Below are 15,741 nucleotides of genomic sequence, written 5' to 3' on the forward strand. Positions count from 1 at the left end.
TCCTTTTGGGTTTCAGACTCTTGAGACCCTACCTTGTCAGCCCCTTTTCTCCCAGGGCTGACTTTCCCTTTCATTCTTCATGTTTGCTACTTTACTTTATCTTGAGTTTACCCCTGGCAGTTATTTTAGGGCATGATGATAGATTCTAAAACTTAGTGGCACAAAACAGCAACAGAAATGTTTCTGTCTGTGGAGACATGCCCATGAAGTAGCACAACATGGAAAGCAAAGCAAAAATCTAGACAGATTATTGGCACTCACAAAATTACACTTTAAATTGTGCATTTAAAACACATGTGCAATGCCAAGGACATGTGGAAATTTGTAAGTAGATCTTTTAATTCATAATAGAATATAGGCAATTTTCTCTTTTAAAAATCAACTTCATTAAAATATTATTACAGACAATAAGCTGCGTCTACTTAAAGTGAACAATTAGATGTGTTTTGACAGTTGTATGTACTCATGAAGCCACAATCCCATACAGAACCTTTATTCGTCCCAAAAGCTCATTTTCTTTAAGTAGTAATCATTCTAAAAGCAAATCTAAACTGAATACATAAAACATTCCCTCCTCCTTCCAAAATACATTTATTGGGTATAAATTGGAACCAATGTAAATCGATGATTCTCAACTGGGGGCAATTTTGTCCCCCAGGAATCATTTAGCAATGTCTGGAGACATTTTTGGTTGCCTGGATTTGGGGTGGGTGCTGCTGCTACCTAGCAGATAGAGTCCAGGGACACTGCTAAACATCCTGTAAGGCACAGGACAGCCTCCACTACAACGAAGGATTATGGGCCTAAAATGTCAATAATGCTGATGTTGGAAACTCTGGTGTAGATGTCCATGTCCTTCATTGACCATGAATGAGGCAATATAGTCTTTGCTTTTACTTATTTTCCTGTCTGAAATGCCTCTCCACCTCCCAACAACAAATCTATGAGGAGGGTACTACTTTTCTCCCCATTTTGTCATTGAGAGAAGCTGAGGCTTAGCAAGATGAAGTAACTTGGCCAAGGCCACAAATTTAGTACGTGGAAGAGCGGGGATCTCAATGCAGTCCTTTGACTGTGGAGCCTGTTCTTAAACCCTATGTGATAAATATTGATTTTTAAATGAAAATATAAGCTCTGTGTCTGGGCTGGGCACTTAGTAAACAATACATCTGAGTAGATATTAACATGCCAAATGCACAGAGCTATGAGTTTAATAAGAAAAAGTTTCCTATTGATTAGATCTTTTCCCCCTCAAATTATTGGTGAATGGGAATACATGTTTCTTGGATGCCTTCCGTATCCCAGACACGAAATCCTCCTTTCATTTAAACCTGCAGGCATACTCTGCTTGGTTATTACTAACCACATCTTTAACATGAGGAACCAGACTCTCAGAGTAACTTAACCACAATAGTGTTGGGATTTGAGCCAAGATCATCTGGGTTTGTCTGTTTAACTATACCAAACTCTCAGTAGATAATGTTATAAACTGAATGTTTATGTGCCTCCAAAATTCATGTGGTGAGCCCCCATTATGATGGTATTTGGATATGGGGCCTTCAGGAGGTAATTAGGTCATGAGGGTGAGGCCCTGGTCTGATGGAAGAAGTGCCCATAAAAAGAAGCACCAGAGAGAAGCACCAGATCTCTCTCTCTCTCTCCCCCAAGTGAGGGTACGGTAAGAAGGCAGCTACCTGCAATCCAGGAAGAGAGCCCTCACTAGCATCTGACCATGCTGGTTCCTCGCTCATGGCCTTCCAGCCTCCAAACTGTGAAAAAATAAATTTTTGTTGTTTAAGCTACCCTACAGTGTTTTGTTATGGCAGCCCGAGCAGACTAAGACAGCTGGAAATAATAAATACTGTACCAAAAGAGCATTGTTTTCTGAACTCCATTCAGGTTTGTCCACACATTTTATCCTGTCATCATCAAGTTCTTCTAAGGAACTCTTTTCTGAATGTACTTCCTATTTTGGAGCTACAGTAAAATAAGCTATATATAGCACATAGAACAATATATCTAGATAGAGTAGACCTTAACCAGATGTTATTGTATTGTGTTTTCTTAAACCTATAAGTGCATTTCAGTGTTTATTCTTTCACTGACATATGTTACATTAGCCACCTCTCACAGTTTTCTGCAAATCCAATCAGTCTCTCTCTTTTTAAAGATAGAATTCCCTAATCTCCCAACCCCCAGTTCCACTGTATATGGTTACTTCACTCATTTCCACCTCTTTAGGCTGTACTGATAAGTCAGTGAGGTAGGTCCTTTCTTCAGAAAATCATACACCAAAAAAAACCCTTCAGCTTTATGCAAATTGGCTTAGGGGATTCTTCCCAGCCTCTCCTTTCTAGTTTCTGCTATGTTACTTGGGTAGCATTACCCAATCACACCTCACAGTGTGGTCCATATATTTCTGAGCATCCTAGGGAGAGCTCAGCTGCTCCACACATCAGTCCTGGTTGATGTTTGTCACCTTTGTCAGCAGTTCTCCCTTGGAACCATTATTCTTCCTGAGTCTTCTGGCCCCTTGCATAGTCTTATCACCTTGACATCCCAGACGGATCTCTCTATCTCCCTGTTCCTGTTTTCTGTGGATTAGGTCCCCTTTACAGCTACTAGAAACATCTACTCACAGCACTCGAGAGCCCAATGTCTCTACCTCAAGGGTCCCTACCCACTTCATCACAGTCTCCAGATGGCAAGGGAAGGGCCCACTCAATGCCCACCAATGAAAGAATCCTAAGACTCCTTATATGCAGAGCCCCCTTGTTTTACGCCCTCTAATTACTAACCCAGGGATAGAAGGGCAGAATTCTATGAGAGACAGAATTCCTCTAACATACAAAGAAAACCACATTAGCTGTTTCCTACTTGCCCCCAACTCTAACTTTTACCTTATAGTAAAGCTCCTTCATAATGCATTATATGTGGGATTCCATTGCTACAAGGTCTTTTCCTTACTGCTTAGAAAAATAAAAGGGATAAAATTTTGTTGATTTGTTGATTTGTTTGCTTGATTCATGCTAACAATTTATATAAGCAGTTAGATACAGGAATCCAGGCAAAATGGGAAATTCCTGGACTATTAGAGTTGTACCAATAAAGAAGATAACAAATGGTCAGCTTTGGACTGTGCTTTGCAGATAGAGCAATGAGACTTACTGGATTACATATGGTAACTGATGGAAATCAGGGAATCAAAGATGACTTCAGGATTATCTGGCTGAATAACTGTGCAGTGGTGCCATCAACTAAGTTAAGAGGAAGACTGAGGAGGAGCTCATGGGGGGAGGCAGTTTGCAAATCAAGAGCTCTGTTTTGAACAGCTCATTATTTAAGCACCACAGAGGTGCTTAAAATGACTCCAAGAGTCATTTCCTTTTCCCCGTTTTACAGATAAGGAAACTAAAGCACAGAGAGGTTATGTAATTTGACCAAGGTCCATTGGCTCACTCACTCTTGGTGATATTTCTCTTTACACAGCTGTGGAAAGGTTAAGGCTGCTGAATTTGAATCCCAGGACCCCCACTTACTAGTTGTACAACCTTTTGGCAAGGCACTTAATTTCTCTAAGCCCTAACTTTTCTCCTCTTGAAAATGAAAATTTCTCTGCTCAGAGTTTGTGTGTCAGGAGAGACAAGATAGGCCATGAACATGACCTAACATATAATAAATGGGTAGTAAATGTTAGCTAATGATATAATCGATCACTTCCAAAGCTAGGAATATATTAGTATTATCATCCTGGATTTACCTCAAATAAAAGGACCCATCTTGGAGGTATATCTTGTCCTTCCAAATGGCCTTCAGCCTTGGTCTTAGTTTTATTTCTCATTAAGACTGCAGAGCAGAATGAGAACCTGATGGCCTGTGGTGGGTACTCTCTGATATCTACATCTAAAAATTAGGGTGGAGCGGGGGCAGGGGGATTACTAAGTGAAACCTGAAATAAAGCTTAAGTAAAGAAAACATCAGAGGGAAAGACAAGATATGAAAACTCCACCAAAAGGGTCTAAAATTACCTTAGAGAAAAAGTCCCAATCTTAATCAGGGAAAGTTAGTTGCATCAGTGAAAAAAAAAAACACAAAACCACACATGATACAGTCAGACAATAGAGATCTTAACACTGGGAAGCCAAAGGTGAAGAGCATTCAAAAGCATTTCCCCCTTTGGCTGACCTCACAGGAAGAACTGGTCCAAAATGAGCAAAACTGTGCAGTTCAATACCTAGAAAATTCCTTCCCTGGGCCCACCCCAGTGCAGCAGCCTCATCCACCATCCCCATGTTCACCCAACATCAGAGTGCCTTTGGAGATACTATTCTTTCTCTATCATGATAAGCCCCTACACAACAGTGAAAAATCAGTGCCAACAGGAGGGGGGAGGGGGGGGACCCTTCCGAAGTCACCAGAATGGTGCATTTTAAACAACTTTGAAAGCTGTAGTGAGGATGTGACCTTAAGACTCAAATGAAAAACAATCAGAGGAAGCAAGGCAAAGGCAAAACCATGGAGAGACAAGTAGAAATGGCGAAAGTGTAATAACTTTTCTCAGAAGCATGGATGCACCCCACCGCAAATTCAGCCCCATCCCAGGCAAGCATTCTCCAGGTTCCATCCTGGCTACACCTCTGGGGTGGGGTCTCTGCTTCCTGCATTCTGAGGACACTAGTAAAATGGTTATGAGCAAGAGTTCGGGAGACTGGCTGCCCCAGTTTGATCCCCAACTTGCCTCAGCTTTTCAGTCAAAATAGAGGAATTATTGGAGTAATTGGACAAGTTTCTTAACCTTTCTAAGCCTTTGTTGCCTCATTAACAAGTGTGGGAAAGAATATGGTGATTGTGTCTCGTAGCCAACTTCCCATGGTTGCTGTGAGATAATACTTGTAAAGGACCTGGCACATAGCTTTAAATAAGTGTTTACACTTATTGTATCATTTTCTGAAGTTTCATTCTGGTTAGACCAGGATTTCTCATGGGAATGTGTCCTATGAAGGTGAGGATCTGGTCTGAGTAGGGCTGTGATTTCCTCTTGTACATTATTTTGGTCCTCCTTCTTTCTTCCCCCAAACATACCAGAAAAACTGTGTTGGCAGGAAGCAAATAGAAAAGGGAAGGGGAGAAACTCTGTGGGGTCCGTGTCTTGTTTCAGCAAAAGCTCCACAAGGAGAGAAACCCCAGGGGGAGGAATATGTGGTGGAAAGCATAGAGCCAGCCAGTTCGTGCTGGGGTCCCCCAGACAGTGACGAAGATACAAATTAGGGGGTTTTCTGGGTGGGGGGAGATGCCTGTCAACTCCACAGCCACTCTGGAGGGATATACCCCAGCCCAAAGCTCCCTGGTGATTTCCTCCTCAGAAAAAGTAGCCTGGGATCATGGCTAGAACGCTAGACTAGAGGGCAGAGAGCCAAAGGTAATACTAGGATCATTTATTCTCAAACCAGGTCATCTTGTGAGTGAAAGGGAATACTATTCAAAAGTCTGAGTCAACAGCACACGCCAGCACTGTCTGCGCAAGCCAAGACATGGCCACCCTGGTCAGTATTCAGTACTGTTCCACACTACACACAAACGCAGAAGTAGAAGGTTAGAAGATGTATGCTGGGAAAGAAAGAAAAAAGGGTAGATAAGTGATGGAGGAGGAAACAAACATTTTTTAAAAGCACTACTGGTCTACCAGGACTATGTAAAGCTCATTATATTCATAATCTTATTTAACCCCTGCAGAGTGGGAATCACAGGGGAAGTAATGTAGGAATGTGAACTCAGGACTGTCTGAAGCTAGAGCACTTCATCCTGTGCTTCCCCAAGCTACCACCCTGGTCCCAGCACTCATGACCCCACTGGTAGGCCACAATGGTAGGCTGAGCTGGGCAACATGAGCAGATGGACAGAGAGCATGATCATGGAAGCAAGCTTTCCCACCCAAATCTTGGCTCCAGCTGGGCCTGTCCTTCCTGTCACCTGGACCCTCTGCCCACCATGTTCCTTGCCACCACTTTACAATTAATTGACCCCACTGCTCCCCAATCTTCTACTCATCACTCATTCTCTCTGCTAATGAGTTGGACATGGAGCTGGGGGAGGAGGAGGAGGAGGAGGAGGAACTCAGAGATGGAGGTAATGAGGGCAGATCCGAGGAGACCAGCCCCATGGAGGACAGAGTCCCGGTGATCTGTATGTGAGGAGGAGAAGCAGAGGCCCAGCTTCATCCAGGGTCAACCAGTGCCTGGACTTGCCCACCTGAGGGGCCCCAGGGCCTCCCCAGCTGCTGGCCAGACCCTGGCACAGCTCCAGCCCCAGTGCTGCCCACCTAGCCCTTTGGTTTCAGCCTATGGACGGCCACTCACCCCCACAGTCTCTGCTGCCCACATTGTGGCTGGACTGGACAGACAGCACTGGGCCTGGTGGGAACAGCCACTGCCCTGCCCAAACGAACTGACTGAGGCAGGGACTGCTGGACCACAGAGTTTATTTTTGTATTTTGTACCCTGAGCCTGCACACTCCAGCCCGAAGGGCCTGAGACCCAGCAAGCAGGCCTGACAGTCGTCCTCCCTGGCTTGGGCCGCTCTTGGTGCCCACCTGTACCCCCACCTTACCCACTGGGCAGCATGCACTGAGTGTCACTTTGCTGCAGTTTTTTTGTTTCCAATAAAAGTTTATGTGACTTAAAAAAAACACAAAAAAAACAACTGCCAGTTGTTTTTCTTGAAGCAATTGGCTTATTTTTGAGAAAATGTCTGCCAAACACTCAAGTATAAAAAATCAGAAAGACCAGCTAGCTCTTTGTCAGTCTTCAATGTTTTTTCAAATAAAAATGGTGTTCCATTGATAAAAACATCAGCCATTCAGTTTCCAACTCAATTGCACATCAGACAATCATATTTCAATATGCAGTGCAAACACTGTACGCCCTTCCCATTTCATCACCTGTAATCCTGTAAAGCTCTACACTCAATGAGTCAAAGTTTAATACAATTAATTTTGCTGCTTCATCAACACACTCCTAAGTAAAACTGTTTTTTTAATGACTATTAAGGTGTGGCACCATCACCTAAACTTACATTAAAGTGACAGCAAGCTCATCCACCATCAGCGCAAATGTCAACACAGTGAAAAAGGCAAGAATATTTTAGTATTGCCATGAAAATAATTTTGACCTCACCAACCTCGTAAGGAACCCCAGGGCCCACAGACCACACTTGAAAACTACTGTTGTAAGACGAGATATTAGCAAGCTTTTTTGGTAAAGGGACAGATAGTAAATTTTTTTTACTTTGCAGACCTTACAGACTCTGCCACAACTACTCAACTCCACCATTGTATCACAAAAGTAGCACAGACTGTACGTAAACAAATGAACATGATTGTGTTACATAAAATTTTATTTACAAAAACATGCAGCAGACAGGAGTTGGCCCCAGGCTATAGTTTGTTAATCCTGGTATAAACCATATGATATAGTGAATAAAAAGTACTTACCACAATACCTGGCCTATAATTTAATTACAATAATTAGTAGTAGCTATGATAAGATTTCTTAGCTCTCCCACACACACACACACACACACAAACACACACATGCACATCACAGCAGGATTGACAAGACTTAATGATACAATACTGCCTTCTATTTCCTGCTTTTCATCATAAGTTGAATAATCAAGTTAACCCAACTGATTGCTGAAGTGATAGATTCAAATTTAAAAAAATAAATTATAAGAGGCTATTAATAGAAGTTAAGCAAAAATAGATTGAGTTTTAGGAGTTTGCCAATTCTCTTCACAGCAAGGCATGGTTTATTGAACAAAGATAGGGCCAGCTATCTGGAGCTCTTATTAACTAATTTGTAACCTACAGTTCTCTGGGCCTCAGTCTTCACATGTTCCAAGTGGAAGACATTGCATCATCAGCTTCCTATTGCTACAATAGCATTGTATAACACACACCACCTACCAACTATGAATGATACATAACAATCACATACATTTAGCTCATGAATTCGTGTGTCAGCTGGGGGTCAGCTGACAGAGGCTTGACTAAATTGAGTGGTTTTGGCTCCATGTGTCTCTCATTCTCTTTCTGGGACCAGCACAGGAGTCTGGGCATTTTTTTCTGATGGCAATGGAGACAGGTACAAGATAGCAAAACAGAAAGACCTGAGGCCTCTTGGGCCCCAGGCTTGGAATTGTTATCCCATCACCTCAACCTCATTCTATTGGCCAAAGCAACTCACATGTCAAAACAAAATCAAAGTGTGGGAAAATATGTCCCCTTTTCAGGAAGTAGAAGGTCACAGTAACATGGCAAAGACTGTGGTTCTAGAGAAGAACTGGGGCCATTATGACATATATTACAATTTGTATCTAAGATCACTTTCATCTCTAATTAAAAATTATAGTATATTTTCAATTAAAAGGCTATGTGGTTTGTTTAAGACAGGGGTCCTCAAACTACGGCCCGTGGGCCACATGCGGCCCGCCGAAAACATTTATCCGGCCCGCCAGGTGTTTTTGCCGCCGCTGTGTGCATAGGAATTTGTTCATAGTTTTTTTTTTAAACTATAGTCTGGCCCTCCAACGGTCTGAGGGACAGTGAACTGGCCCCCTGCTTAAAAAGTTTGAGGACCCCTGGTTTAAGACATTAAGACCCTAGTTTATTTATATAATTTCTTTAAATTCACTTGTGCCAGTAAAAGGAAAGAAAGGACAGGGAGGGACAATGAAAAATTATGGAAATGGGGAAGAAGAATGGCATAGGTGTAGGATGTGAAGAAAGAGAGAGGAGGAGGAGAGAGAAAAAGAGAGGGAGAAGGGAAGGAGAGAGATGTGATAGAGAAGGGAGAAAGTAAGAGGATGAGGAAGCAATGTAAGAGGGGAGAAAATAATGACTAAATTTGTTCTCGGAGAATTCCATCAAAATATAAACGGAACTAGCAAAATTATTAGAAGCCTATTTAGTAAAACAGCTTATTCTTAGGAACTGGGTTTTAAAAATATCTCTATTATGATTCTACCCAGAATGAGCTGCATGGAAAATGTGGCTAATATACACTTTATTTTTAATCATTATGTAAAGCTGGTTTAGCATAAAACCGGTTTAATTACTTTAAACTTGCAAAGCTTTTATTATAAAACAAATAAAATTTCATAGAAAATTATCTATATTTAAAAACTGAAAGTGACATTTCAAATCATACTTCTTTTAACTAAGCTAATTTGCTACCAGTTTCAGATCATATTCATAGCTTTACCCCATCTTTTCACAACATTTACTGATTGGTGTTGGCAGTTTCAGACTTGACATCTCTGATTTAATACTGAGTTTGATTTTAAAGAGTTTCCACCATATGTTCTGTTATTTTCATCTTGCATGTAATTCCATTTTTTATATGTCTTCTTTGTTAACTACTTTCTACAATAGAATTTTAGTCCCATAAGCAAAAATAAAATTTTTGAAGAAAGAAAAAAAGTCTCAAAATTTGTATTTGCGTTAAGGTGCTATTATGACCAAAAGGTTAACATATGTTTATAACTAATAACTTAGAAAGCTGGACTCAGCCAAGAATCTGAAACTGTGATGATTAACATTTTCCACCTGTGCAGCCTCTAAACTCTGAAACTGGTTTCAACCAAATCATATTCGGAAGCAAGCGATATGTAGGAGGCAAGAGCACAAACCAAAACTGAAGCATCTAGGTTCCAGCCCCAACTATCCTACTAATGAGAGGACAAGTGGCCAGCGTAGGTCTTGTGAGAGGGCCTTTACATTCTAACTTGCTTCTTACCGGCTGCTTTTAGAATCAGAGAATCACATTAGTTGAGGTTTAGAAAGAATTTTTTGCATTGGAACCCATCCACCATCCACCAACCATACCACTACCCCTCACAAAGGGCTACTCCAATTCACCATATCAGTCAGTCATTTCAGAATCAATCTGCTCAGCTCTCCTACATATTACAGATTTCACAGTGGCAGGGCTGCAGGCCTACTAGCCAGCTCCCAGAGACAGCAGAACACTGATCACCTCCCTTCTTTTTGTAAGTCAACCTTCCTGAAGGCATATGGCTGCCCCTGTGGTAGGCAGACAGACAGATATAGCAGAGCAAAGACAGTGGGTTAGGTACGGAAGATCAGCGGAGTAGAAAGCCCCAGGGGCCTGGCAAAGGACAATCGTAGGATGGGTGACCTTTCCTTCCCTAGCATATCGCTGGTCATGCGGTTTGGACCCCCTGACCTTTCCTCTCTAGAGATAACCTCTAGGCCTCTGTTGTATTTCAGCTCCAGGCCCAAAAAAGCAGCAAAACCAGACAAGTGACACCAAGGCTGCCCTCAGCACCAGCTACATTGAATAATGACCCCCCCTGCCCTGGAACTGACCAATCAATCAATGGAGACCTAAACCCTGAAAGGACACACCCTGAAAGCTGTTGATTATTCTATTGAGATCTTTCCCTGGGACCTCCCCTAAAATCTCCAGCCTTAAAATCCTTAGGATGAGGGCGGGGGGGGGGGCTGCACCGACCCAGTGTACTCTCATCCTGGGAGCATCCTAGCGCCTTTCCATTCCCCACCCCTTCTCCCTTCCCCTCCTCCACTTAGCATTACTTTCCTCACTCCCAAGCTCCAAGGGCCCTTCCTTTATCTCTATAACTTGTTTCCTAAACCCATTTCTTCTACAAATTACTTACTCTACTTCTGTGATTTTATAAATAAATGTTCTCTTTTTTTAAATATATTTTATTGATTTTTTATAGAGAGGAAGGGAGAGGGATAGAGAGTTAGAAACATCGATGAGAGAAACATCGATAAGCTGCCTCCTGCACACCCCCTACTGGGGATGTGCCCGCAACCAAGGTACATGCCCTTGACTGGAATCGAACCTGGGACTCTTCAGTCCGCAGGCCGACGCTCTATCCACTGAGCCAAACCAGTTAGGGCTCATCATTGATGTTTCTATCTCTCTCCCCATCTCCCTTCCCCTCTGAAATCAATAAAAATATATATAAAAAAACTCCCATCCCAGGTGGTTTTGTACAGTGACCTGCCCAGGAGCAATAGGCTAAACCAGTGGGTGGCAAACCGCAGCTCGGGAGCCACATGCGGCTCTTTGGCCCCTTGAGTGTGGCTCTTCCACAAAATACCACGTGCGGGTGCGCACGTACAGTGCGATTGAAACTATTGTTCTATGCCTCTTGCCCCAAGGCTTAGACTCCAGGTCCTTTCCTCCTAATCCAGGTCACTATGGGATCCTAGTTACTATGTAAAAATCTGCTTACTATGCAATCACAAATTGGTTACAGTTCTGTAGGTCAGAATCAGGGGAAGTAACTGAGATGCAAGTTCCTGGGCAGAGGAAGTTGCTCTTGGGCAGAGAGGACTATGAGGATGGGCTGGGAAGGAGGGTGTGAGACAAGTCATTGCAGAACAAGGTAAACTGGATCAATAGAAAAAGTTCCATGGCTAGGCCCTGAGTGGGGGTGTATGGGGGGAGTGGACCTGGGATGGGGGTGTTGTAGGCGGTGGGAACAACACTGGGTGTTAGACTGATGGGTCGGATAGGACCTGGGTTCAGCAACCTCAGTACAGTGGGGCCTTGGCTTACGAGTTTAATTCGTTCCGTGACGGAGCTCGTAACTCAAATTACTCGTATGTCAAATCAATTGTGAACGAGTGAGACACGTGATGCTGGGCTGATGTTGTGGCGTTCACTGTGAAAGCAAAAAATCGGCCGAGAGACGGCTCGTATCTCGAAAAACTCGTTAGTCAGGACACTCGTAAGTCAAGGCCCCACTGTACTTGAGTTCTGGCTAGGAAAGAATTCAGAGCCAAGACTCAAATTATAAGAGAACATTTATTGCCCTAACTGGTTTGGCTCAGTGGATAGAGCGTCGGCCTGCGGACTGAAGAGTCCCAGGTTCGATTCCAGTCAAGGGCATGTACCTTGGTTGTGGGCACATCCCCAGTAGGGGGTGTGCAGGAGGCAGCTTATCGATGTTTCTCTCTCATCGATGTTTCTAACTCTCTATCCCTCTCCCTTCCTCTCTGTAAAAAATCAATAAAATACATTTTTTTTAAAAAAGAAACATCAATGATGAGAGAGTGGTAAGAGCACTCAGTCTGTTTTTGGAATAATCTGGTTATGCTCCTGCTTTGTAATCCACCCTCCAAACACCAAGAAACTCAGCCAGTCCTGGGTCCCTGGACCATTCAGACATTTAGACCCCCATCTTTAGACAGGGCAGAAGAAACATAGATGTTGCTTAACAGTGAATTTCCTGGGAAATAGAGAATAGCATTATTTTGCCTAGTATTAGTGTCCTCGTTTCATTTTGTTTGGAGGGACTAGAGTAGCCCAGAGAAGGAATTTTCCTGGATAGGCAGAAAAATGGCCTGTGAGAATGTTAACTTACGTGGGAAAAGCTTTTGCCAGTGTGATGAAGTTAAGGACTTTGGAAGATTATAATGGGTTATCCCGGTAGGCCCAATTTAATCACAAGTGTCCTTGAGAGCAGAGGACCTTTCCAAGAGGAGATGTGACTATGGAAAAAAGATCAAAGAGAGATGCAGTATTGCTAGCTTTGAAGATGGAGGAAGGGGCCAAGAGCCAAGGAATGTGGGCAGCCAAGAGAAGCTGGAAAAGACAAGGAAATGGATTCTCTCCTAGAGTCTCCAGAAGGACCACTGTCCTGATGACACCTTGATTTTAGCCTAGTGAGATACATGGCAGACGTCTGACCTACAGAACTGTAACCAATCTGTGTGGCTTTAAGCCACTAAGTTTGTGGCTTAAGTTGTCACAACAGCAGTAGAAGCTAATATTCCTCTCTAATTTTGGCAAGTCTGAAAATAAAAGGCATCTAGCCATTCCCAGAAGAGAACATGAAAAGTCAAAGATAAAAATCTTACCATTTCCTATGACTTCCCCTTTGCTATCACCAGCCTCCCTCTGTCATCCTCTCCCACTGCCTTCTGACACCTCACTCAGCAGCTCATGTGAGGAGGTGGCATCTCCGCCCCTCTCCTCCTTTGATCCCATGCCCCAGGACCTACCAGCCCTTGCTTTCTGTATCCCTGACTTCACTCCTTGGCTGGTGTGTGGTAAGACTATTTCACAGTCCCCTCTTTTATGTCTCTGCCCTCAGGTTGGTCCCCTGTCATACCACAACAATTCTAATCACCACTCTTTCCTTAGTAGACTGCGTAAAGTTTGTCCTGATTAGTCATTAGGAGAAGTTTTCCAGAACTGGGAGTGGTCACTTCCAATTTCAAAACTATATCAGTGCACTAATCTTTGGGCCTGCCCTGTCAAAGCCTTTTCTTCTTGCCCTGATCTTATAAATATTTCATTTATCTATATATAAGAGCCTAAGCAACCATTACGACCAAACAACCAGAACGACCAGTTGACCAGTCCCTATGATGCGCACTGACCACCAGGGGGCAGATGCTCAAAGTAGGAGCTGCCCCCTGGTGGTCAGTGCGCTCCCACAGCCAACCTCCCGCGTCCCTTCCCCCCAGCCAGCCAACCTCCTGTGGCCCCTCCCCCTGGCCAGCCAATCTCCCATGGCCCCTTCTGCCCTCTCCTCCTCCCCGCCCAACCAGTACCCCCATTGGCCCCAATCGGGGGGCTGGCTGGCCAACCTCCCCTGGTCTCCCCCTCGGCTGGCCAGTCCCCCAATAGACTTCAATCTCTAGCCAGGCCAAGGGACCCCACCCATGCATGAATTTGTGCACCGGGCCTCTAGTTAAGAAATAAATATTAAACATTCAAATTATAAGCCCAAACTATAAAAAGAATACATTTGGCAGAATAAAATGAAGTCTGTCATTTCAGGAGTTACAATACTAGAATCAAATAAGTACATTCCAAATAATGTGGATTATTTGTACTGTCTTGGCTGAGTCCCATATCTATTATGACATGGTAGGCGGGAGGGACAGATCAGCTAGACAGCAGCTCAGAAGCCTAGCTAATATCACTGAAGCAACAACTTTGAGCCAGAGGTCACTGTGAAAACATAAGCCCTGAAATTGATGAAAATTTTAAGGAGCATGTGAAACTGTCCATAAGGGTCACAGGGACCTCAGTGGCCCAGGTGACACTTGGGTACGTGCGCACAATACACGCATTACTGTGTACTATATAACATAGCATGCTCTGAATATCTTTGTACAGGGATGTCTGTATCACCGTATGTGTGTGTGTGTGTGTGTGTGTGCCTGTGCATGTGCTGTTTATAAGGCATACATGCTTCTAGAATGTGTTACTCCTTAGTTCTGTTCCTGTGTAATTGGCTCTTTCCTTGCCTATTCTATTTTAGGGGAGCATCTGATACAGTAAGACAAATCGGACATGATCTTAACTTTCTTTGTACGATGATGGTTCATATTAGATTTGTAGTTTTCAAACTAAATTCCAAAGGGCTCTCAGTTCCTACAGAGGGGAGGAAGAAGAAACAAATGGGCAGAACTTAAAGGGTCCCACCCCAACATCAATCAAAACAGCTTTTGCTTTGAGCTGCTTTCTATATGGTTTTCAATGACATTTCTTTTTAAAAAGAAAAAAAATATAGAAATCAGCTCTCTTAAAAAAACTCTTAAAGCCACTGGACTAAGTGATCAATAAGGGCTCTCATCTGGCATTAGGGACAGAAACCATCTGGTTGATGATAGCATTTTTATTATTTACTAGAGGCCTGGTGCACGGATTCATGCACCGGTTGGGTGCCTCAGCCTGGCCTGCAGGGATTGGCCGAAACTGGCAGTCCTATATCCTCCAAGGGATGTAGTAGTGCCCAAAGTGGCAGGCAGCCTGGGAGGCACCCGAGCTTGGGCCAGACGCCATGCCGCTCCCGGTCCCACTGCGCCTGCCGTCGCCACCACTGGGTAGGCTCGCTGCTGCTCCACTGCATCTCTGTGCGCCCATCCTAGGGTGCTACCAGCAGGCCCATGACCGAGAAGTGGCTGCGGGCTCACGCCCAGGCAATCCCTATGCCAGTCCTGGTCCAGGTGGGGTTGGGGCATGCAGGGGGAGTGTCCATGGCAGAGGCACGCCACAGCCGCATTCGCCAGCCATGAGCCCAGCATCTGGTGCCTGTTGGTCAGCTGAGTGGTGCTCCTGCTGTGGGAGCACATTGACCACCAGGGGGCAGCTCCTGTGTTGAGCTTCTGCCCCCTGGTGGTCAGTGTGTGTCATAGTTACCAGTTCAACAGTCGAACAGTTGCTTAGGCTTTTATATATATAAACTAGAGGCCCGGTGCACAAAAATTTGCGCACTCAGGGGGGAAGGGGGGGCCCCTCAGCCCGGCCTGTGCCCTCTCGCAGTCTGGGACTCCTCAGGAGATAACGACCAGCTGGCTTAGGCCTGCTCCTGGGTGGCAGAGGGCAGGCCCAATCCCTAGGTGCAGCCCCTGGTCGGGCTCAGAGCAGGGCTGATTGGGGAGTTGGGGCGCTGCCCCCTGTCATGCACAGAGCAGGGCGGATTGGGAGGTTGCGATGCCGCCCTCAGTCACGCTCAGGGTAGGGCCGATTGGGGGGTTGGGGCCCCGCCCCCTGTCACACTCAAGGCAGGGTCGATGGGGAGGTTGCGGCGCCACCCCCTGTCACGCACAGAGCAGGGCCAATCAGGGGGTTGGGACGCCGCACCCTGTCACACACAGAGCCGCAGGGCAGTCAGGAGATTGGGGAGCTCCCCCCTATCAGGCACAGAGCAGGGCCCGTGGGGGGAGGG

The sequence above is a fragment of the Myotis brandtii genome, unplaced genomic scaffold, assembly GCF_000412655.1.
Source record: "Myotis brandtii unplaced genomic scaffold, ASM41265v1 scaffold250, whole genome shotgun sequence".
In the NCBI taxonomy this organism is placed as follows: Eukaryota; Metazoa; Chordata; class Mammalia; order Chiroptera; family Vespertilionidae; genus Myotis; species Myotis brandtii.